The sequence below is a fragment of the Lepisosteus oculatus genome, chromosome 2, assembly GCF_040954835.1.
Source record: "Lepisosteus oculatus isolate fLepOcu1 chromosome 2, fLepOcu1.hap2, whole genome shotgun sequence".
Taxonomy (NCBI): Eukaryota; Metazoa; Chordata; class Actinopteri; order Semionotiformes; family Lepisosteidae; genus Lepisosteus; species Lepisosteus oculatus.
In genome coordinates, this window is record NC_090697.1 from 37,844,428 (window position 1) to 37,869,563 (window position 25,136).

Sequence of the window (25,136 nt, forward strand, 5' to 3'; positions counted from 1 at the left end):
GGAACTGGAAGAGTGCTGCCACTGTAGCCTGTGAACTGGGGGTCAGATCAGGGCAGTGTGCCAGCTGTTTTATATTACAACTGTAGGCAGCTTTTGGGAATACAGGTCTGGAGGTGTTTGGCCAGCTTTTCTTAGGAAATGCTAGAGTAGAAACAGACTCTCCTCTTTTTGAATTGCAGGCACAACCAAATATCAGTATGTTTTTTGTGATCACACTGCAAAACTAATGATGTTTTAAGTCAATGGAGAGTTTTCTTTTTCATGTCGTAGAAACAATGGATTTATACAGACTTTGCCTCAAGGATAATCATTTCAAAACTTTTAAAGGTCTGCCTAGTAGACACTGGAGGTAGAAGCTAGGTGTTGGGGAAGATTTCAAGACCAACTGGGGCAGTCTGTACAAGTTCCCATTCCAAAAAAAAGAGTCTGGGGTTTATAAGGGAAAGTTCTGCACACAAGTCAAAAATGACTTTTTAGCTACTACTCAACCAGGAACTGCTAACAGGTACGATTTTGCCTATTCATAGCCCACACTGCTACCATGAATTAGAGGGGGGGTTTACAAAGCTTAACATAGCCAATTTCGGCACTCATATGTCTCTTATTTATGTTTTCCAGTTTTAAATACTTTTCTTATTTGCTAACTAACTGCACCGGATTCTTTTTTATGTTAAATGCACCACTAATTCAACATCTCCTGCATTTTTCAAATTTTTCAAAAATATTTGCAAAATAACCATATCGGGTTATTTTGTTCTCCAACTTCAACCATTTTCCTCAATGGATAGGTATGTTGTATTTTAATAATTCTAGTTACATAATTAAAGGGAAACACTTTCTGCTTTGCACTTCAAAAACTGATAAAATGTAAATTTGTCTTTGTGTGTCCATATAAATATCTGCTGTGTTGTTTATAAGTTCAGTACTTAACTGCCTTTATGGTTTTGATAATAAACCTACTTATTTTGATTATGAGTCAACAATCATTATATAATTAAGCTTGTGTTGTTAAGTTTGTTTATTTATCATTGTATTGTAAAATTAAAAATTAAAATTTAGAAACTAATGTTTAAAAATGTGAACATGAGCAGTCATCTGTCTGTGCCAGCATTAATTTGGAACTTGCAAGAGTTAAGGTACAGCAACAATGTCTCTTCAGCAGAGAAAGAACGAAAGGTTGTCAAGAATATGGTAAAATGTTAAAGGGGAAAACACCCAAACCCAATGAACTAATACAATAACCCCATATCATGTAAGGTTTTTGCTAAGTTGTTTTATTTTGGAAAAATGTAACCTAAAATGTTGCAGAAACACAACTAGACACTTAAATTATTTTCTAAATGTGTTAATATAATGTTGCCCATCTGTTTTATACACATACTGTAATTTTCTATGTAAATTTCATATTTAAGCATGTGCTCTTAAAATAAGCCAAATCCTTCTGTAACTTATGTTATGTAAGTGGCAAATGCATCACCCCTTAGGGTAGAAACTATGTTTGAACCCTGGTGGAAGTCAAATTTAGTTTGAAATGAGATGGAAGCAAAAAAGAAAGCAAAAAAGGCAGTTAATAGACAATATAAAAGAAAAATAGAAAAGTCAAAATTGCGTAAGTATTGAAACATTTGACTTTGGCAAGTTAAATTAATTTAGCTGCAAAAATGACCCAAATTAGCCACACAAATTAGGTGAGTGGCCACTTTCTGTGTGCAAATATAGCGGATCACATGATTTCAGAATAAAGACACAATTCCCTGTAAGGTTCCTCAGGCAGGTAGTGAAATTCCGAGGAGTTCTCAAAGCAATTCCGGAAAAGATTTAAGTCTTTGACACATTATTTACATCTTCTGGACAATGAGGGGAAGCAAATGAAAAGGCAGACAAAATGCTATGATATATAGTTCAAAGCATAAAATTGAAATCAAGGGATTTCATTTTAAAGTTGTATAATGTCTAAGGCTTCATTTAGAATATCCTGTTCTTTTTTGGTCACCACACTAAAGAAAAGATATACTGTAGTACTGGTGTACTGGAATCACTCCAAAGAAGACCACTAGATACTGTACATTCTGGGGCTTCAGACCATTTCCAAGACTGACAGGCTGAAGGAACTGAACCTTTTTCATTCTGAGGAGAGAAGAAAAGGAGTAGACCTGATACAAGTATTCATAATCCTCAAAGACACTGACAAAGCCAACCAACTGGATTTCTTCACAACACAGAAACACAAACCAAGTCATGAGTAGAAATTCAAATTTTAAACCGAGAACAAGAGGTGTTTCCATACACAAAAGTTTGTGGGACAGCCTGCCATCATGTTGTGAAAGGCTAATTTCAGGATAGGGCTTTATGAAAGCCTTGGATCAATTAACTACTATACTAACTATGGAAGGGCTAGATGAGTAAACTGGCTTTCAGTCATTTGTAACCATTCTTATGTCATAAAGAAAACAATTAGGAGTTTTGTTTTCTTTTTCACATTAACACACTGGATATACTGTAATACTGTTCAGTATCAAAACGGTATTTATTAGTATGTTATCAGAATATTTAAACACGGAGGTTATTATATATTTGAATTAAGACACAGAATCCTACAAGACAGAATTTCACTGTTTCTGTTACTTTTCCTGGTGTACACTGCAAAAAAAAAACCAATCCTTGTCCCTGACCTCTGAAACTGCAAAATATTGTTTATATTTTAAGAACTCTAATGCATACGGATATTTACTATACATATATCTTATTATTCTAATAAATTATCTTCTTATATTTTGCATAAATTAAAAAAAGAAATTCTAAACAAAAACTTTTAGAACATAGCTTTTTTTCCTCAGACAACCACTCAGGCGACTTCATTATAGGAAAAGGGCGGCGTGTATACTTTCGTTTCTTTGACATCAAAGGTCACTATACAGGCTTCCACACAGTAAGCATCCCCTTAAATATATAGCATTGTCCCATTTTACTCTTAAATGATATGTATAGGTCACTGCTGCCTTCAACATTACTTTCACTCCAACTTGCACGTACAGTACTTCGTTGCCTTCTTTCTCTGAAGTTCAAACACAAACAGTATAAGAAACTGAAAAGGCGTAGAGTTTTCATATCATTCATAAAACAAATACAATGAGGGGGTTCAAGATGAGCACCGACATCTGCCTAATCAACGCCTTTCATAAACACAGCTTTCTCTTCGGTATCTTCTAACATGTCAAGACTAACGCTATATACCTTCTAAGACAATGAAGTGGCGGTGTTATAGAATCGGTAAACCTAGCGCATGTTTGCTGTTTCAGTATAGTGCACAAGCCTAAATCCCGAATGAAGCATTGTCGTTTGATTAAGCTACTATTAAAAGTGCGATGTGTTTTTTAACAGTATTTAAAATAAACATATTTGCAAATTTCATAGACATTTCAAGAAATAAGCGCGATGCAGGTGGTAATGTACGAATGTCAACCCAGTAGTGCGCTTCAAGCGTAAATGTCTTAATTGGAACGTCCCTTTCCCAACATATAAAAAGTCTGGAAAATGTACATTCACGTATATATCGGTTTCACGTAATAGGTATTAAATAAGTTAACTTTATTATTAAAATGTAAGCAATGCAAAGTAATACATATATGCAACTAATTACTTATAACGTTAAAATTCACAACATCACTGATGTTATAACTTGTAATTAGTAAAACACCTTTTTTTCTGAGACAAGAACAGAAAACTTACCGTTCTCTTCCACAGTTCAAACATTCCCTGAGTTAAGACGTTTGTTTTAAATTGTGTGCTTCAGAAGAGCATAGCAGATCCACTCATGAAAATCCAGCCTCAGACCTATTGGCTCTTGTAGCTACGTGCCTTTCTCTTCTCGGTAATACTACTGTACTTCTAAATGCCAGGGATTTAATAGCGGCGCAGCGCGTCAAACCCATCGACTTTTTTGCACTCCATCTGAACGGGTCCAGATTTAAATACGCTCCAGTCACATGTGCTTACTTCACTGTAAAGGAACACACTTCCTATAATTTCTGCCTGAAGTAAAATGATTGGGCAAGCCAAGAAGCATATTATCTGTTGGGGACAGGGCTGCTGATGAGGACGATTAGGACAGGACTTAAGAAAGCGGTTTTGAGAAATTACGTGGCGCGATAATTTCTTACAGTGTAATACAATTATTAAAATGACGATACTTTTAAACACTGTATACATTCTGTAATTAATATTACCAAAATGATGATACATTGCTTAATTAAAGCAAACACAACGAATATTTTATATGTAAACAAAAAGAACATTATTATTGCATTTGAAAGATATAAGAATTGTGTAAACGTTTAACATTCTCTAAGAATTAGGATTATCAATTAATAAATGACAGTTAAAATGAAAATGTTATTTATGAAAATCGTTATTTTATAATAGAAGCTGATTTAGTATCAGGGAGTTTTATTAGAATCAGATCAAGAGAAAAAAAGGGAACCACAACAAAACCTCAACATTATTTTCTTTACCATTATAACCATTGTATGGTCTGGTATTATCAGGAAACAAACTTTTCTGGACTGTCTTGCAACAAACAATACTACTAGTTTAAATATTTAATCAAATCTTCTCTGAGCAGAAAGGTTGTATTCAATTTACTCCTAAGGTTTTCTTGTGCTAAAAGAGGTTCCACCTCACACTGTTATTCTTCCAAGGCCTCACTCGTTAAGCAATTTAGTGTAACACTGACTGTAACAAGTATGAGCAATCTCCAAGAAGCTGAGAGAGGTTGAACAAATCTGCCAAAAATGGGCAAAAATTGCACCAAGCCAGTGTGCAAACTTGGTAGAGACTTCCCAAAAATACATTTCCAGTTGTAAGTGCTGTTAAACATGTTTCCACCTAATATTGAGTTCCAAGGTCTGAATACTTCAGCAATTAACACCTTTCATTTTTACTTTTTACTTTTTACTGACATTTACAGTAATATATCTTACTCTTGAAAGCCTTCAATTATGGCAAACAGATTTTTAAGTAAAATATTAAGTTTAAAAAATGTATATGCATTTGTATGCATATATATGCAACAGGACACCATAAGTTTTGAATACCTTGAAAGGCACTGTACTGTTATGGTATTTAGTTACCAATGCCTTCAGCAGTAGACAACCTGAAGAAGGCTCCACGGCGGAAAAGTGTTTTCTTTCTTCTTTTTTTCAGCATGGAATAAACCTATTACTTGTTCCTTTGCAGCCTACGCATACTGACGCAGCTACCCACCTGAACGTCTACTAGTCAGCCTTTGACAGCCTGCAGTGGCATTATTATGTATGAATTGCCATGTGTGAAAGCATGCCACTGTACAGTGCTCAATATCAGTGTCAGAATCACTGGAGGAATACTGCAAGAACACATTTTGTTATGAATTCTTAAAGTTGACCTGGATGCATGTTGTCTTACTGAATAATTTCATTTATGCAGCATTGGATAATGGATGTTGACATGTCATTTCTATTTTGTTCAAAAAGAATTAAGTCTTGGTTAATTTGTTAATGTGTTGTTTCACAAAGTCTCAGGATCTCCAAATACTGTTTGTAACATTGTATACTTTATTGTTCAGGTGGGTAGCTGCATCAGCATGCGTAGGCTGCAAAGGAACAAATAATAGGTTTATTCCATGTTAAAAAAAAGAAGAAAGAAAACACAATGTTTTGGCCGTGGGGCCTTCTTCAGGTGTGAAAGAGACAAGGCAGTAGGCAAAGGTAATGTAGCGGGAGAACAAAGGCTGGGAGGGAGGAGGAGTGAGAGGCGGGAGTAGGGGACAGAAAGAGAGGCCAATCAGAAGTTGTGAAGTCAGAATAGGTGTAGAGAGGTGTGAAATGAAACTTCCTATAATAATAATAATAATAATTGCTTACACTTATATAGCGCTTTTCTGGACACTCCACACTCCACTCAAAGCACTTTACAGGTAATGGGGACTCCCCTCCACCACCACCAATGTGCAGCATCCACCTGGATGATGCGACGGCAGCCATAGTGCACCAGAACGCTCACCACACATCAGCGATCAGTGGGGAGGAGAGCAGAGTAATGTAGCCAATTCATAGAAGGGGATTATTAGGAGGCCATGATTGGTAAGGGCCAATTGGAAATTTGGCCAGGATGCCGGGGTTACACCCCTACTCTTTTCGAGAAGCACCCTGGGATTTTTAATGACCACAGAGAGTCAGGACCTCGGTTTTACGTCTCATCCGAAGGACGGCGCCTGTTTACAGTATAGTGTCCCCATCACTATACTGGGGCATTAGGACCCACATGGACCACAGGGTGAGCACCCCCTGCTGGCCCCACTAACACCTCTTCCAGCAGCAACCTTAGTTTTTCCCAGGAGGTCTCCCATCCAGGTACTGACCAGGCTCACACCTGCTTAGCTTCAGTGGGTTGCCAGTTGTGAGTTGCAGGGTGATATGGCTGCTGACTATGAATGGAGAAAATATTAAAGAAGAGTAGTCTGTCATTAAGAGAAGGGGAAAGGTGTGATCCTAGCTGCAGGATAGGTTTGGTTTCGGTGGTCTTTCTGATGTATGAGTTTCGGAAAAACGTTTTTGAGAACACAGACGGAGAGATTAGAGTGGTCATGGCTGTCAGAGGTGAAATGAGAAACAATGGGCTTGGAGAGATCTTTAATCTTCACAGCCCTGACATGTTCTCTGAAGCGGTCTCCGAGTCTCCTTCCTGTTTCTCCAATGTAGATGCTGGGCATTTACTGCAAGAGATACAGTAAATAAGGTTGTTGGAGGTACAAGATGCCATCTGGGTGATGCAGAATTGTCCTGAGGGGCCAAAATGAGTGGGGTGTTGGATGTATACTTGCAGGTTGATGAAAAAGGAGTACATTTTGAGGGCTTGGTTCTTGAAGTCAATGTCGTCGCTGCATAATCTTCGTAGCCGAAGGAACTGTGAAAAAGGGAGAGAGTTTTTAGTATGTTTGGGGTGAAATGAGCTATACAGGAGATAGCTGTGTGAATCCGTGGGTTTGTAATAAACCGAAGTGGAGAGTCAGGGGTAGCTGATGGAAAAATTGATGTCTAGAAACGGAAGAGTAGTGGAAGATATGTTAACCGTATATTTGAGGGACGGGTGGAAGTTGGTGAAATGGTGCAGGAAGCACTTAAGCTGATCTTTGGAGCATGTGGCGGCACCGACGCGGTCATCAATATATCGCTTGTAGAGGTCAGGGACATAGCCAGTGTAGGAAGCGAAGATGCGTTCTTCTACCCAACCAACAAAAATATTGGCATAGCTGGGTCCCATTCTGGTGCCCATGGCAACTCCACTCACCTGTTGGTAAAAAATATTTTACAATACAATTGTACAATAAAGTTGTTTACTTTATGAAAAGCAATTCTATGTGAAAACAGTTTTATGCAGGATCAGAATTAAATAAATTCCCTGTGGCATCTGCAGTAGCAAGCAAAAAATTAAAACAATGACAGGATCATACTATACAAGACTCTTTGAAATTAAACTGATATCTCATGGAATGACTGATGATCTTCAACATCTTTCTAAGGTATGATAATTTAGTGCAGGAACTTCCCTTCCCTCACAAAATGCTTTTTTTTCACAGGGGTGCTGTGTCTGATTTTGCTGTAGTTATTCCCTCTGGTGTGGCTGAAATGGTGGTAAAATTAGGTGTTTATTCACTTTAAATTAGTCTCTAAAATATGAGAAGCTCTTAAACATATCTCATCAAATACAGAATAAATAGCATTCATATATTAGATGAATTAATTTAAAAGACATATCAGACCATTTGACTCTCTCAGCTTTTAAAGGGCATAATGGGTTAGGAGTTATTGTTTTTCAAGTCCTATCTTCGTGTTTTTATTTATGACAACTTATAGTTTGAAAAAATGTAAAAAAAAATGAAGTCAATATTTCACTCATAAACGCATTAATTCAGTTTGAGGATTCACGTTTTGATTAAAAATATTCATTTTAAAAACTGTATGAAGAATTTGTAATTCAGTAAAATGGGATTCAATTGGAAGGGGTGAATGTAACGGGTATAAGCCTGGGGGTACAACTGTATACAAAATGTGTGGTGACTCATAAAGTTAATATTTTATGTGATAATTGGCAAGTGTCATGGTGTGTTGTCTTTTTCTCACTTCTCTTTTGTCTTTTTTATGTCCTGTTCCAGGTCTTGTGCAATACTCTATGCATCAGCCCACACTGTAATGTCTTAAGAAGATGAAGACTGAGGGTTTCTTTGACCTCTGAAAATCTGGAGGTGCGTTTATTTCCTTTTTCTTTTTTGGTTTTCTTTTCCCTGGGACAAACTACATTTCCTTAAGGATCTTCAGTTGAATAGCAATAGGATCTAAGAGGAAGAAATCTTTAGCTTGACAGGTTTGGGCTTTGTTGGGGTAAGCCTGTGTTAAGGTTAATGATTATTTCCTGTCCACTTTCCTCTTTGCATGTTACTCGTTGTGTAATTGTCATGCCCTCTGCAGCCAGAGGGCGCTCCTTCTCTGTCCTGTCCCTAGTTTCCAGTCTGCTGTCCTTCCTGTCCCTGTCTTTCCCTTGGGCTATATATTTCCGGGTCTTGCACTCTGTCCTGGCTCAGCATTGATGTTCGGATGTCCTGAGACCCGCCTAGCACCAGGGCGCCCCACGTCCGCTCCCTGAGGGCATAGGTTTCTATACGGCATTCCTGATCTCTTTGCACTAATGAGCCCGGGCCTTTTTCCCGTCTCGCTGCTACGCATATGGGTCTTTTTCTGCTCTCCTGCTCCCCACAGTTAGTCCCTTTGGACGTCCGTGACAAAATGCTGAGCCACCTACTGAGCCCGCGAGCGGCGCTTTTTTTTTTGTCTTGTCGCAGTTTTTTTTTTCTTGTTCTCTGGGCTGTTTTTTTTTTTCAGTTCCTCTATTCTAATCACTGGATATCACTCCGATCTTCCGTGCCTGTGAGCGGGTCCTGTACCTGGCTTTCCTCGGCTAGATCACTCCGATATCAGTGATTGAATGTTGAGCTGGCTTGCCTATTCTTATTACTGGATATCACTCCGAGCTTCTGTGTCTGGAGCCGGTTCTCGTGCCTGGCTCTTCCTGCTCTTGCTCTCTCCGATATCAGTGATAGAATGGTAAGCTTTCTGCCGTTCCTCCATTCTTTTCGCTGGATATCACTCCGGGCATCTGTGTCTGTGAGCGGACTTCGGTCTGGCTTTCCTCAGGTTGTCCACTCCGATATCAGCGTTAGAATGTGAACGTGCCATTTGCCCAGGCTGCGGTATTTTTCCCCGGGATTTTTGTGTTTTTTTTCTTGTTTTTTGCCTTTTGTTTTGATTTTTTTCTTCCTGGTTTCCCCTCCTTTTTGGTCCCCCCTGCTCTGTGTCTCGAAACTTTGGTTTTTGGTTCCTATCTGTCTTGTGTGGTTTGTCTCCCTGGTCTTTCCCAGGTTTTTGTCTGTTGTTTGTGCTTGTGTACTTTTTTGTTTTAGTCTCTGGAGCTTTTCTCTACCCCCCCTTCCTCCACCCAATAAAGTTTATACCCCGGAGGAAGGGGTAGCTCTCAGCTCTCCCGGAGGTTTCCTTTCAGTTAAATGAGGTTTTTCCTCCCCCCAGTGCTGGGCAGCTCATTTATTTGTATGGGCGTCGGGAGCCGCCCTTGAAGGGGGGGGTACTGTCACGCCCTCTGCAGCCAGAGGGCGCTCCTTCTCTGTCCTGTCCCTAGTTTCCGGTCTGCTGTCCTTCCTGTCCCTGTGTTTCCCTTGGGCTATATATTTCCGGGTCTTGCACTCTGTCCTGGCTCAGCATTGATGTTCGGATGTCCTGAGACCCGCCTAGCACCAGGGCGCCCCACGTCCGCTCACTGAGGGCATAGGTTTCTATACGGCATTCCTGAACTCTTTGCACTAATGAGCCCGGGCCTTTTTCCCGTCTCGCCGCTACGCATATGGGTCTTTTTCTGCTCTCCTGCTCCCCACGGTTAGTCCCTTTGGACGTCCGTGACAGTAATGTAAGATGAGATGTTTTGTTTTAGTTTTGTATGTTTTGTATTATTACACCCAACTAATTAAAGAACCTTGTCTTTTGGGTAGTCTCAGACTATAGAATTGAGAAGTCATAGCCCTTTGTAATACTAGTCAAAATAAACCTTCCCCTGTTTATTATCGAAAGCTACAGTACAGCCACTACACCGACTATGAGGTTTTCACACACAGTCTTCCATCAGATCTGTCAAAGGCAAAGCAGTATTCTATTGTTAATAAAAACAACATCACTCCCTCCACAGCCACTATGCCTAATAGTATCAGTTGGTCTTTCTGGTCTAGTTTGCCGATTGTTGTCGATCATTTATTCTCCTGGAAACTTTTCTTGTGGATAGGCTGCATTTAATAATACTGATAACAGTCAGGTTCATAAAACATTATTTAGAATAGCTATTATACATGTTTTTAACCCATTTTGGCAGTTTTAACACAACTCAGATACCAATCACATGGGTTAAGCTCAGCTTTTTGTTATCATAAAGAGTAATGATACTTAAACAAACAACAAACGTACCTACTGTATATGCCAATGTACTGTTAATGTGTTAAATAAGTTCATCACAATTACAATTGTAATTGTAATTACATTACAATTACAATTTTTTTTGTATGTAAAATAACAAGTATATACTCTATTACTGTACTTTAGTTATTAAAACTATAAATCTAACTGAAAAAGGAAATGATTAAACAAAAACTTTGAATTCATTTAATATTTAATAGCACATATTGTAATTGATGAGAGACAATTCTTAGTGGCATGTGTTGTTGTACTAGATCTTTTATCCACAAAACTAAAAGTAATACAGTTCTTCACAATCATTAAAACACTGAAACTTGTTGTATAAACACAATTTACAAAACTGAAAGCACATGCCCCCCAAAAAAGATAATTTCAGCTAAATTATAAGCACATTTCACTTTGTTTTATACACAAATTACGTTTTAGGTCAACAAAAATTATGTTTTAGGTAAAAAAAAACACTACACAAATGTCCTCTCGTTGGGCAGACCTGTCATCAGTGAAACCACATGTTTTCCTTTGGAAAGCACTTCCATTCATCGTAATGAGCTGCAATCATCAATCAACAATCTCACTCCTCCAGGTAAAAACACTGAAATAATTTTTCAATCACCAGTCAGAAACCTATCATGACTAAAAGGGTTTCAATTGACCTTTCCAGTGATTTGCAACGGTGGACACATATAATGCTAAAAGAAGCAGAGGGAGAGGAGGGGTAAGACTAAGAAGGGGCAGGGGAAGAGGAAGGAGAAGTAGTATCTCAAATTATATCTGTGTAACTTTGATTGACCATGTGGTTGTCCATGGTTTAACCATGTGGGAAGCTGGGAAGAGAGTAAAAGGCAAATTTGAGCTGCTTAACTGTGGCCTCAATTATTCGGACATTCAGAAGTTAAAATAGGTAAGTTACAGCTATATTCAGGAACATTTGAGTACTGTATTGTTATTTTCCAACCTACAGTACTATAATTGTACAACCATACAGTATTCTCCAACCTCCTGTTCTCTACTTTTCTGCATACAGTATTTATGCTATACCCAGTGATTACAGTACTGTATTATGGAATTACATGTATCGCATGACCTTGGGAGCTGTCATGCTGTAATATACAGATCCAGCCATTCAAAATGAAAGAGGTATGAATATAATTATATTGTTATTATAGATACGCGATTCCATATTATATTCCCTAATAATCAAATTCTAAAAAGTATGCTTTTGTTTACTGCGATAACTGTTAGGGATTCGGTACGAGGGACCAAACCAGTGAGTGAACCCTCTTGCAGGAGTAAACAAAGCCAAGCCGTAATCCGAAAGCAAGCCGTAATCGTAGGAACGAGCCGAGAGTCCAGGGGAAGCCAGATATCCGAAAGGGAACGAGTACCGAAACCGAAGCGTGATCCGAAGTCGTAGTCAGTAGAGCAATCCGATAATCCAGGGGTAGCCAGTGATCCGAAACAGAGCGAAAGTAACCAAGCCAAACCGAGATCCGAAAAGCCGAAGTCCAAAGGGAAAAACCGCAAACCAAAAGCCAAGACGAACACAGGGTAGAAGTAGGAGTAGCGCAACCAGGAAGCTCGAAAGGAAAAACCAATACTGAGCAAAGAGGTAGGGGAACGACAGGTGTTTAAGTAGGATGAGACGGGGGTGTGGTGGTGAATAGGAAAACTGATAGGTAAGCAGGTGGATAGGGGCTACGCCTACTTCTGCCTCCTCCGTTGCCGGGAGGCAGGGATCGTAACAATAACGAGTGTATTCACAGAAAAGGTTAAAACATTATAGCTTTTTACAAAGTATATAAACTTAATAAAGTCAGAAGGAGCACGTAAAAACTGTTCCAAAATAACCACAGCATGTAACCGAATGCAAGACTTTAATGCTTAAAATGCTTAGGAAGGAACTTGAATACTAGAGTGTATTTTTTTATTTAAACTACCCATGCCAGGCATATACAGTTTACATAATATGTTTATGTTTCTAAATTGATATCATTTATGACCTTCAGACACGTTATGTTCCTCTTTTTTTTATGCTCGGCTACTAAAATTTCCCTTTAGTTGTACAATTCCATATAAATATTCAAGACTAAGTGGATTAAAACATGCAGAGTAAAGAGATTAAATGAGTTAATTGTTTCACTAACAACCAATGCACCTGTCAGTCATTTTGACCAGCCAAATCACGTACCATGGTACGACACAATGAACTGTGGGTAATTGAATTAACTGTGCTTTGAATACACTAGTACTGTATTACCCCTATAGCCTACTATAACCCCAAATAGTAGATCACGACTACTGCAGAGCAAGAAACTGCCATTATCAACATGGTTTTGGCAAACAATTCCATTTGGCTTCATGAGATACGTACCAAGTCAAGTCATTCAGAACAATGTTGTATTTCAAGGAATAGACCAGGTCAGATTGTCTACCCTTGACTGGATTCTCCAAAGAAACAGAATGCGGATGAAACACCTACCGTGTATTGTGTCCCATTTGAAAGAAACAATGAGTGGAAGAACTGCGATACCAATACATGTAATTTAATGTAATTTTCCATAAAAAAAATTATTTTATACTATAACATTACTGTACAGTTTTCAGCACTCTGTAATGTAGGTTCCATGACCTTCTGTGACGAGTGTGTTCTGCTCTGCTGTTTTCAAATATAGTGAGTCAATTTCTGACACTTCTATTGGATTGTACTGAGGCTTGTGAGGACATACTGTACCTGTAACTGAGTTCTGCCAGGGCTGGATGAGGAACACCTGGGCTTTCTCCCCCCACTGCCTGCCAAGGGAAAACAAAACTTTTGATGTTAAAAAAGCATCCGGCCTGACCCAGGTCAGAGGCAGGATGCTGTGGCAGAATACACTTTATTTTTTTTAACTGTATAAATCGTATGGTACAGAATGCAATATGCAAGTATTGTTGTGTGCTGTACAGTACTTGGGTTACGTGTGTTACATGTGGCTTTTGTTTTGTGAATCAGACAGCTCAAATTCCAAAATAAAAAATAACAAATAAGACCTGTTTCTCTGTGTTTTCTACACAACACAAATTACATAATATGATATCACACTGTTGTAAGTGCAAGATTTGTAGGGGTAATACTGGAAAAGGTCATTTTAGTGTTTTTCATTGATCTTGCTAGAAGTCAGTAATTACTCTGTAATTATTTGATGGGTTGTGTGTGCGTTTTGAACACACATTTTCATTTAGATGGAAGATAACATGTTTTTGAATAGCACGTTTTGTTTTGTTTGAGACTTCTGTGGTTTGCCCAGTTGGGTGTGAGTTTTGCCTTTTGTATTTATAGTTTTGAGTACATGGAATATAATTTCAGAAAATGGGTGATAATAACTGTGGAAAACTATTTTAAAAAATCCAGGAATAATATACCCAAGTAAATGAACAAAACCTTAAATAAAATATTTGCAAGTATCCATTAACCTCACCAAGATTTCATTGATACTGTGATGGCAAGGCTGTCTGCTGACAAAAAGGAACAGAAGCCAAATGTCTACTCCTGTGTTAACAAAACTCACTACAGTCCATGCTAAAAACCCACCCTCTGGACCTATAATGCAGGAGAAACATAAAAACAGACCTAAATACATCTACCCCTAGCTACTAATATACACTGATTACTAATCCTGTGGAATGTCCAGTTACCCACAGGGGCAATCAAATGAGACCTTTTCTGCCTGTGGAATTTCATTCCCAAAAAATACAAGTCAGATGTCAATTAAGTTAGATGTGTCCACATTGCAATCTAGCAGGAGACTTTAATCAAAGTCTCTGCTTGCACCATCATAGTCACAGTCAAAGACCCTAGATGAATCAAAATTTATGGCACTTAACTTTCCTCATGTGGATTGGGCTAAAACAGTGGTTCTCAAACTTTTTGGACCAAGTACCACCCCTAATCCAACCAAAGCATCCAAGTACCACCTGCAAGTCATCATCTCATAGGAAGCCCAGAAATTCTCAATGACCAACATGAGTGTGCATGCACACACACTCACACATACATATAATAAATATTATAATAATAAACTTTATTTGATATAGCACCTTTAAAAGTTGCTTCTCAAAGTGTTTTACAGAAAAAAAACATTAACAACAACTAATAAAAAAGCACCATTTCAGTGAGAGGGGTGAGCCTGTTTTGTTGAGCAAAGCAGATGTGAATTAATTTTTCGAGCCTTGATTCAATTCACAACAGAGTCTAACAGATATTAAATCGTCAGGCATTTTCTTGACGACAAATGTCTCGCGGTGAATGTTGTAATGCGAACATTAATTTCTGGAGCAACCTCTCTAATTAGTGCAACTACACCGTTATGTTGGCTTGTCATTGCTCTAGCACCGTCTGTACAAACTCAGACGCATTTTATCCAGTCGAGCCATTCTCTTCGATAAATTCATTCAGAAGCTGAAATATGTGCTTCCTGTAGTTCCTGTTGGTAGCGGTTTACAGAACAGAAAGTCTTCATGGGACATACCCTCAAACTCGTATCTAACGTAACCGAGCAAATTGGCCAAATCGACTACAGACTCATCTAATTGCAGTGAAAAACATCTGCTCATCTTAACGTGCTCTATCAGTGTACTTTTGATATAATCCTTCATTTCAATAATTCTATGAGTGACTGTGTCTTTCAGGGGGAGGGAGGCAGCAGGTCATTGCCACCGGTAAATAAGGTTCTTCAAAAATAGTGTAGCTTACCTGCTTTAGCAAGCTTGCATTTTTCTGCGTTTCCGTTATTTCCGTATTTATTTAAAGTTTTTATTTCATGCGCATGGAAGCGAAACACAGAGACGCTCTGTGTATTTTTCTCAAATTAGAACAGTTCTTAAATATTTTTCTGTTATCACGCTTTCGTGTGCTCACAAGATTACCTGCGTTCGAAGCACGTATTTCTATGCATTCATGTGTTTACAATGTTGGCATTGTTCCAAAATCACGCACATTCTCCTTTCTCCCTATTTGCTGGAGATACAGTAGCTTTTTTAAATACAATTGGTCACTTTTGTCCGTAACACGCATTCCTATAGAGTGGTATAGAATTACAGAGTATCTCTTGTGTCCACTGAAGTATTAGCGCGCGTAGTATCGTAGTATGTAGGCTGCATATTCCACACGTATTAAAATACAAAATATGAAAACCCGTCCCGATTTTTCAGCGCACACAACACAGTTCCAGGGTAATTTGGCGTACCACCAGGCGGCACTCCACGTACCACTGCCGGTACGCGTACCACAGTTTGAGAACTACTGGGCTAAAACATCAGAGATGTCAGTAGATGAAAGTCAAATGTTAGACATGGCTAAAACTTGCTCCGTTCCCAGTTTGTCAATGTCTGTGCTGATCTAATCCTAGTCAGTAAAAGAGAGTGTAGAACAAAAAGGAGACATCTATTGAAGAATTATGATCACAATATGTTGTCCTTTGATGCATATTTTAAAACGGTATTGACTGGTCTACACAAAAGTTTAAAATTTCAGGAAATCAGATCATGAAGAAATTAGACAGATAATAAGAGATGTTAAATGTTAAATGACAGATTCAATAGAGAATGTGTGGCAATAGTACTGTATAGAGATATTCTGCTTGACGCAAAGAACAGATTCATCCCAAGAGTAAGCAAATCAATGTCAACAAAGCTGTGGCCCAAATGGTTTAATAAATCAATTAAGAAAAATATGTAGAGCAACAAAATACTTTATAAAATCATTTTTAAAAATCAGGGTTTGTTAAAAGTTTAATGAACTTCACATACAGGCTTGGATGATGAAAGAAAAATGTTTGATTTTTTAAAATGGTTGTTCCTCTTTCTCACCAAGTTGTTCATCAAAGAAGATACTAACACAGGCTGAATGGCACAGGCTGAGCAAAGACAGTGTTCTGTAGTAAAATAGTTTTGACATAGGAGAAACAGATGTGTTACAGACACTAGATACACTTAAAATAAATACATCTCAAGGACATGATCGTATTAAGTACTAACTGTACTTAAGGAAACAACTGATGTTATTCATTGGCCATTATCACTTTCTTTCCAGCATTCTGTTAACATAGGGGTATTGCTCATTAACTGGAACATTGCAAATGTAATAATTATCGACGAATATGGCTTATTATTACAGTACATGTAAGTTTCTTTAAATACACTACAGGATTATATAGCAATAGGATCCTAGGAATATTTAACATATCATCGTCATCATGTATATTAAAAAAGTAGGTCTTGTACAAATAATATTTAGTAGAAGTCTAGTGGTTTTCTGGGTGATTAGGATGTTAGGCCTCTGAAACACCTTGTTTGTACATTCTGTAAATAGAGCAACTTGTGTGTTGTATGTTTTATTGTCTAAAGTGTGGTGTTTGTATTGTTTTTGTTAAGAAACATTTCTTAACTAAGTGTGCCAAGTTATACCAACTGCTCAGGTATACTTTGGAGATAACTTACAAGTTGGGCGCTATGAATAATTATTTTACGTATTGACTAAACCACTCTGTCAATTCCTAATTTTCGTAACCCCCCATTTGTAAGAATACAGTAAAGAAAATATACTGTAGTGCCCTCTATCGTGTAAATAGATTTATGTTAGTGTTGGTTAGTATGTTTAGTTTAAGTGTCCAGTGTAGCTTTGTAAGTGTGTAGTCTTCTGTTAATGGTTTACCACCCTAAACCTGTGTACGTGTTACGTTGGTCCCATTATGTGTGTGTAAAATCCTGTGTTTGATGGGAGAATAAAAGCAGTCGCTTATTTCGCTATCTCGTCTCCACTTGTCCTTTGTCGTGCGTGAACTAGAAAATGCTACAATACTGTAAATCTGAAAATGAGCATGGGAACATATAAAAACTGTGTTAAACTATAAAAGAATGAGAACATCTCTAATGAAAAGTTCTCTCCTTTTACTATTGCAATGCCAAAAATGATTCTTATCTTTAGTTCTTATTTGAACTATATATCACATGATTAAATGATTTCATACATGTGATAACATTTTATCAAAAAGCATAAATCTTTGTTGTATAATGTAAAATATGTTCATCCCCAGAGTAGTAAATGATCAAATACATGATATAATTGTGCAATAAAAGATCAGTAATAAATAATCTTATAAAGAGACATCATATGATACCTTTTCAATAAAAACACAAATTTTTAACATGTACATAATTCTGAGTTTTCAATAACTATAAGGAAATTACTGCTTAAGCTATCTATAAATATATAAAAAAATGAATAGGACAAAAAGTACCTAAATGTTTAATTTATTGATTAACAACTATCCCATCCAACACCATAAAATTTAATTTGAATTAAATTACTACTATAGTAGAAAGTTGATCCATTCTCATCAAATTAGCTTTTTCAAAATGTATACGCAAGGAGTAAACCTTGATTAGGGCTCATAAAGGTCAGTAAAATAACAACCCTTTAAAGTTTATACTTGTACTCCCCTTGTACTTGTACGTCCAAAGGGACTAACCGTGGGGAGCAGGAGAGCGGAAAAAGACCCATATGCGTAGCGGCGAGACGGGAAAAAGGCCCGGGCTCATTAGTGCAAAGAGTTCAGGAATGCCGTATAGAAACCTATGCCCTCAGGGAGCGGACGTGGGGCGCCCTGGTGCTAGGCGGGTCTCAGGACATCCGAACGTCAATGCTGAGCGAGGACAGAGAGCAAGACCCGGAAATATATAGCCCAAGGGAAAGAGAGGGACAGGAAGGACAGCAGACCGGAAACTAGGGACAGGACAGAGAAGGAGTGCCCTCTGGCTGCAGAGGGCGTGACACATGGTTACCGTGAGATATGTTAATGACTTCAGCAAAGTGCAGAGTGTCATGTCTTCGACATCCTAGCAACATGTCATGTCATGTTTCACTCTATATATAGTCATGGAAAATAAAAGGAATGCCTGCATGCATGATAGAATATTGACACTATGATAGTATTTTTGTGGTTAGCTAAATAATCAGTTACCTATGTTTGAAAAATTAATGGCTATATGTGATTAAAGAACATTCTTTCTGATGCCTATTGCATGTTGTTAAATGTACACTACACAAAAGAATTAAACATTCACTTTAACTTTTTTAAAATAAAATCTGAACAAAATAATTCATATTTTATTTCACTCTAACAGAGTGCCATTGATGCACTAAGTATATCAGTGGTAAATGCACAGTGTGTATGACCAACTCTAAAGTTTTAAAAGAGTAACTTACTTCTTAGACATTAATCTCTAGCCAAGACATAAAAACGGTAATCTCCTAATATGTAAAATATAAAATATAAATTATTCTTGTTAGCTTTCTATTTAATTATGTGACTACTGCGAATTAATTTTGTGTTTCATTTGTTGAATTGGTTGTTTTGGTTTCCACTCATAATGTTGTTCCATTTTATGTCTTTTCCTTCAGGTAATATTTTGCAAGACCCTTCCTTTGTTTGCTCATCATACTGTATATGAATTCAAAATATGACTCCAGGTCATATTTTCCAGCTGAAAGCATAATTGACTAAACATTTTCTTTGATAGGCTCCACTGGGACCCTGAGTGGGATGAATCAATTAAGATGAGATGATATCACTTTATTGTCCATATACAATTTCTTGTATTAGGAATTTGTCTTTTTACGTACCCCAATTTGCTCTCCATGAGACACACAGACAGAGAGAGAAGCTTGAGGTTAGAGCACAGGTTCAGCCAGTTATATGGCGCCCCTGGAGCAGTTGGGGTTAAGGGCCTTGCTCAGGGGCCCAACAGAGTAGGATTCCTGTGCCAGCCTGGGAATTTGATCCTTAGCCACAGTGCCACTGTGCCACAATATCAAAGATATTTACATCGTAGATAATGAATAATAGGCTTACTCCCAACGAAGCGAAATCTAGTCAACAAAAGACTTCCTCTCAGTTACTGGCTCTATTCAACAGAAGTCTGTTAAGAAAGACAAAGCCCAATTAAAGTAAACATGCCTATAGCACTTTCAGGTTTGCAGAGGCTTCATTTATTGTGTTTTTGCAGCTCCTTCTTTATCAACGTGCCTTCATTTTCTTAATCTATTTAATAAAGCTTAGAAATTGTTCCATAGTTTCTAATAGTTTTTATGCTATAAAATAACACACAACAGGGGTTCATGGGTGTCCTGGACAGAAAGAAAACAAAAGAGAGAAATGGCATACCCAAGATACTTGCCAGTTATCAGACAATGCTAGCCCTTGCAGCCAGTAACTTCCCTAGTCCTACACCTGTTAAAATTATATTATGCATGCTTGTACTACTTACCTGATTAACCTAGAAATGTGCTAACAGTGAATCTCAAGTAACAAAATTAATTTTCATCTGAGTTTAAGTCAAATAAGCATTTTAGTCTCATCCTAACTCCTTAAAACAAAAACTGTGAAGCCATTTAGTTTTTGTCATACAGTACCCATTGTGGATGATTTACATTGGCATTTTGTCAAAAGATGTCAAAAGAATAAAGTGACAAGCAGCTTGTTGATAAACATCTTAGTCTTCAATTTCAACAACAAAATTGACTCTGCAGTACAAATAGAGAAATACATATGAGGTGGACATGCCAGCAATGGAGCCAAGTTCTTTTATTGAGAAACCAAGATTTTGTATAGATCACCTTGATGGATGTAATCAAGTGTGTTGTGGATATGCAGAATTACAGTATATGCATTCTGTTGTGTACCACAGACCGATTGATGGTGAGGTCCAAGTATGATGATCTGGCCAGGATAAACCAGCTTCACTCTATGCTGGCTGAAAGCACCCTTCAGAAGCAATGGAAAATGGGCAGTAAGGAGCTGGTCACCCACACCAAACTCCAATAGAGGGTGTCCAACACAAAAGTGGAAATGAAGGAAAACAGGACTCTGGGGGAAATGGAGCTGGTGGAGTTTAGTTAACCATTAGTAACACATTGATTTTAATGTGTGATTTTAACACATTAGCATTAACATTTAGTAACACATTAACTTTGCTCCCCCAGGTTATTAAGGGTCTCTGAAAGATCAATTAAACCTAATGCAGAGGAAAGATTTTTAATTCAGTTAAAACTGAAAATATCATGCCTCATTTAACAAACATTGTTGCATTGAAGCTTGTACACTTATACACATTTTCCATAGAAAAAATATTTTGGCACAATGAAGAATCCCTTTCGTATATCAACATCCCTAGAAAAGAAAGCAATAAGAAACAGAAGGAAGCAATAACACTGACAACTAGTCAGTCAAAAGTGGAAGTGATTAAAAGAATTGAAGACCTCACTTTACACCTATTCATGTAAGTTTGTGTATTTTTCACTCTTTATTGAAACCTTATGGTGCACTGCATCATAGGGGGAAGGGAGTAAAAAAGCAACCAGCCTGATAGACCGTGGAGTTTTTGGAAGAGCTTTTGGAATTTTGCAAATAACTTGTTTTATGGAGCAAGTAAGCAGTTCAGCAGGTTAATAGAGAGAAACTTTGAAAAAGCTTTGTTTTGTTGTTTTTGGGATATTATTTTCTTCCACCTCAAAAATAATTACAAAGCCAGTCATTCTGAAGAGGAAAGTGTGTAGTATCACCCAGAAACTGTCTAGATCAGTGGTTCTCAAACTGTGTTACGCGTACCGGCAGTGGTACGTGGAGTGCCGCCTGGTGGTAATCCAAATTACCCTGGAACTGTGTCGTGTGCGCTGAAAAATCAGGACGGGTTTTCATATTTTGTATTTTAATATGTGTGGAATACGCAGCCTACGTACTATGATACAGTGCCTGCTAATAGTTCAGTGGACACAAGAGATACTCTGTAATTCTATACCACTCTATAGGAATGCGTGCTACGGACGCAAGTGACCAATTGTATTTAAAAAAGCTACTGTATCTCCAGCAAATAGCGAGAAAGGAGAATATGCGTGATTTTGGAACAATGCCAACGTTGTAAACACAGGAATGCATAGAAATACGTGCTACGAACGCAGGTAATCTTGTGAGCACACAAAAGTGTGATAACAGAAAAATATTTAAGAACTGTTCTAATTTGAGAAAAATACACCGAGCGTCTCTGTGTTTCGCTTCCATGCGCATGAAATAAAAACTTTAAATAAATATGAAATAACGGAAACGTGGAAAAATGCAAGCTTGCGGATTGCTAAAGCAGGTAAGCTACACTATTTTTGAAGAACCTTATTTACCGTTGGCAAAAGAGCTGACACATATTATGTGTAGAGAAATGTGCTAAACAGCTCGACCTGCTGCCTCCCTCCCCCTGAAAGACACAGTCACTCATAGAATTATTGAAATGAAGGATTATATCAAAAGTACACTGATAGAGCACGTTAAGATGAGCAGATGTTTTTCACTGCAATTAGATGAGTCTGTAGTCGATTTGGCCAATTTGCTCGGTTACGTTAGATACGAGTTTGAGGGTATGTCCCATGAAGAATTTCTGTTCTGTAAACCGCTACCAACAGGAACTATAGGAGAGCACATATTTCAGCTTCTGAATGAATTTATCGAAGAGAATGGCCTCGACTGGATAAAATGTGTCTGAGTTTGTACAGATGGTGCTAGAGCAATGACAAGCCGACATAACGGTATAGTTGCACGAATTAGAGAGGTTGCTCCAGAAATTAATGTACGCATTACAACATCCACCGCGAGACATTTGCCGTCAAGAAAATGCCTGACGATTTAATATCTGTTAGACTCTGTTGTGAATTGTATCAAGGCTCGAAAAATTTATTCACATCTGCTTTGCTCAACTAAACAGGCTCACCCCTCTCACTGAAATGGTGCTTTTTTATTAGTTGTTGTTAATGTTTTTTTTTCTGTAAAACACTTTGAGAAGCAACCTTTAAAGGCGCTATATCAAATAAAGTTTATTATTATAATATTTATTATATGTATGTGTGAGTGTGTGTGCACGCACACTCATGTTGGTCATTGAGAATTTCTGGGCTTCCTATGAGATGATGACTTGCAGGTGGTACTTGGATGCTTTGGTTGGATTAGGGGTGGTACTTGGTCCAAAAAGTTTGAGAACCACTGGTCTAGATCATCTGGACATCATATCATCATCATACAAAATGGGATATCATCTGAAGGGAGTGAATATATACTGATGGAAAAAAGAACCGCAACATTTTTTGGAATGAGAATACTATAGTTAAAGCTTATGTACTATAGTTTTTCACAAAAAGTTGTCAATTTGTTTTGAGCCCTCTGACCAGCTATACAGATTGTGCAGTGAGGCATTGCAACTTGCCAATCACATGAAAGCTCGTTAGGTGCACTTTTACACATGGAACAATGCTTGATCAGGTCACCCTTAAAAATGCCTTAATTATAAGCTTAGGTCACTGCAAGAAAAAGGCCACACTTAGTCAGTTTTCTGTGCATTTCATAATGCCTCGATTGTCACCAGAAACAAGGGAGAGGGGCATTGGCATGCTGCAGGCGGGCATGTCATGTGCCAGCGTTGCCAGACATTATGAAGTAAGCTGCTCCACTGTGTCCTGACTGCAGAGAAGGTTTCAGCAGACCAGCAGGACAGATGACCGTCCAAGATCTCGTCGCCCTCGTCTGACCACACCAGAGCAGGACCGAGACATCAGACTGGTCCATCTGACAGGATCGTTTCAGATCTGCCACCCATACTGCTGCTGAAACTGCCACAATGCCCGCATCAGTGACAGGACAGTGAGGCTCCATGCTGCTGGCCTTAGAGCAAGTCTTAGTGCCTTAGAGCAAGTCAGAGGCCCTCTGCTCACATCTCCTAAACGTCACACCCGACTGGCTTGGGCCGGACAGAGGGTGCGATGGACTCATCAGGAATGGCATCAGGTCCTTTTCATGAATGAATCACTCTTCAGCAGACGGGAGGGCCAGAGTGTGGAGGAGGAGGTGTTGCGTTTCTTTTTCCCATCAGTATATTTGCAAGGCACATATACAGTATGTAAATGTAACATAACTGTCTCCATGCCTGTATTCCCAATAGGCTTTAAATTTATTTCATGAAAAAGTATCACATTGTTTCAATTGTTTCAATTGCAGTCAGGAATTTGTGCAGAAACATTTTTTAGAAACAGTACTGTATTATGCTATAATCTAACAAAGCTAATTCATCTAGAAAATCAATGAAAATTGCACATACAGTATTTGGGAAATATACTATTCATACATCAAATTATATAGAGTGTGTTTGTATGTCTACATTAAATACTGTATATACAGTACATAGACTACATCAAAAATTTTATGGAGTTTTATTCCTGATAATTTTTCCAATAGGATGTCTGATTTTTCTTGGCAGTGAAAGACAAAATTATTATGCACTATGGTGATGTTTTGAGAAGCTTTTTTCCACTGTATGGTTTTCAGCATATGCGGGCTACATAACTAATTTTCATAGCATTTAGCATGGTATATCAAGGAATCTGAAAATCTTAGATCATGAGGTGACAAGTAATGTGTTATCGGGACTGAAAACAAAACAACAATAAACAAAGATCAGTACATTAGAAAGATGGGTTAGCATTTTCTGTTACAGTTTGTGAGGATAATTGTCCCTTTTTGTGTGTCTATGCATTCGCTGATTTGTGCTGCACAGTGCGCATGATAGAGATCTTTAAATAGTCCACCTTCTTTTTTAATGACCTTTTTTTAAAAAACCTTCACAATCGCAATATTTCTATCAAGCCTTTTCAATCACATTCATATTGTATTTTTTTTTGTCAAACCACATACTGTACGTCCCAGTCATGATTCTGAAAAAGTGGATAGAGATTGTGCTGTCACAAGGACAGGTGGAGTGTGTAGAGTCATGAGGGAATAAAATCTAAGTCAACTGCTTACGGATAGGAACCATTTTATAGAGCTCCTACACCAAGCAGAAAATGCTGTTCTTTTCTACTGATGTGTCTAGGCAGTTGAAATGAGTAATGATTGGGATGGTTGACTGAAACATACAATCTTTTTGTTTTATTATTTATTTGTATTACCATACTGATGATATCTATGAGTTCTAATAGTTTTCAAAACCTTTCGTACAATAGACTGATGAAAGAATTATATGAATAGTTAATGAATCACATCATCAGGCACTGGAAATTGATCTTAGAAGCAGTCAGTGAACATGAGTTATTTGAACAAACAACAACACTAATGGGCACAAAGCATATTATGTGTTATATGTAGATTTTCTGAAGGCTTTTAGTGTAATTCAAATTTAAAGATTAATTCTCAAATTGCAAGCAGTAGGCCTTCAAAGTAATTCATGTACTTGGATTAAGAATCAGTTAATGGAAAGGAAACAGAGTATGCAGATAAGGGATACACATTCAAATTAAGGTGATGAAATTGGTGGAGTACTTCAGGGATCTGTATTAAATCCCTGCAAAATTTGCATAGCAAAATTACTGTATGTTATTTTAAAATACCTCATTTAGAATACTGTGTAAAGGTTTTGAATCAATCCTATGGACTTCTTGAGATTCAAAAGTGAAATGTGAAGCAGATCACACAAGCAGAAACTACAGAGACACACACCTCA

General features: G+C 37.8%; 1 protein-coding gene across 3 annotated transcripts in view; it reads right to left on the reverse strand.

The window, feature by feature from the left end:
- Positions 1-3,922, reverse strand: part of opn5 (opsin 5) — a 65,861-nt gene extending 61,939 nt beyond the window's left edge. For all 3 annotated transcript variants that reach the window (XM_015349774.2, XM_006626015.3, XM_015349763.2), the window contains exon 1: positions 3,730-3,922. The gene's annotated coding sequence lies outside the window, so the exon portion shown is untranslated. The remainder of the gene's footprint in view (positions 1-3,729) is intronic.
- Between the last annotated feature and the right edge of the window lie 21,214 nt (positions 3,923-25,136).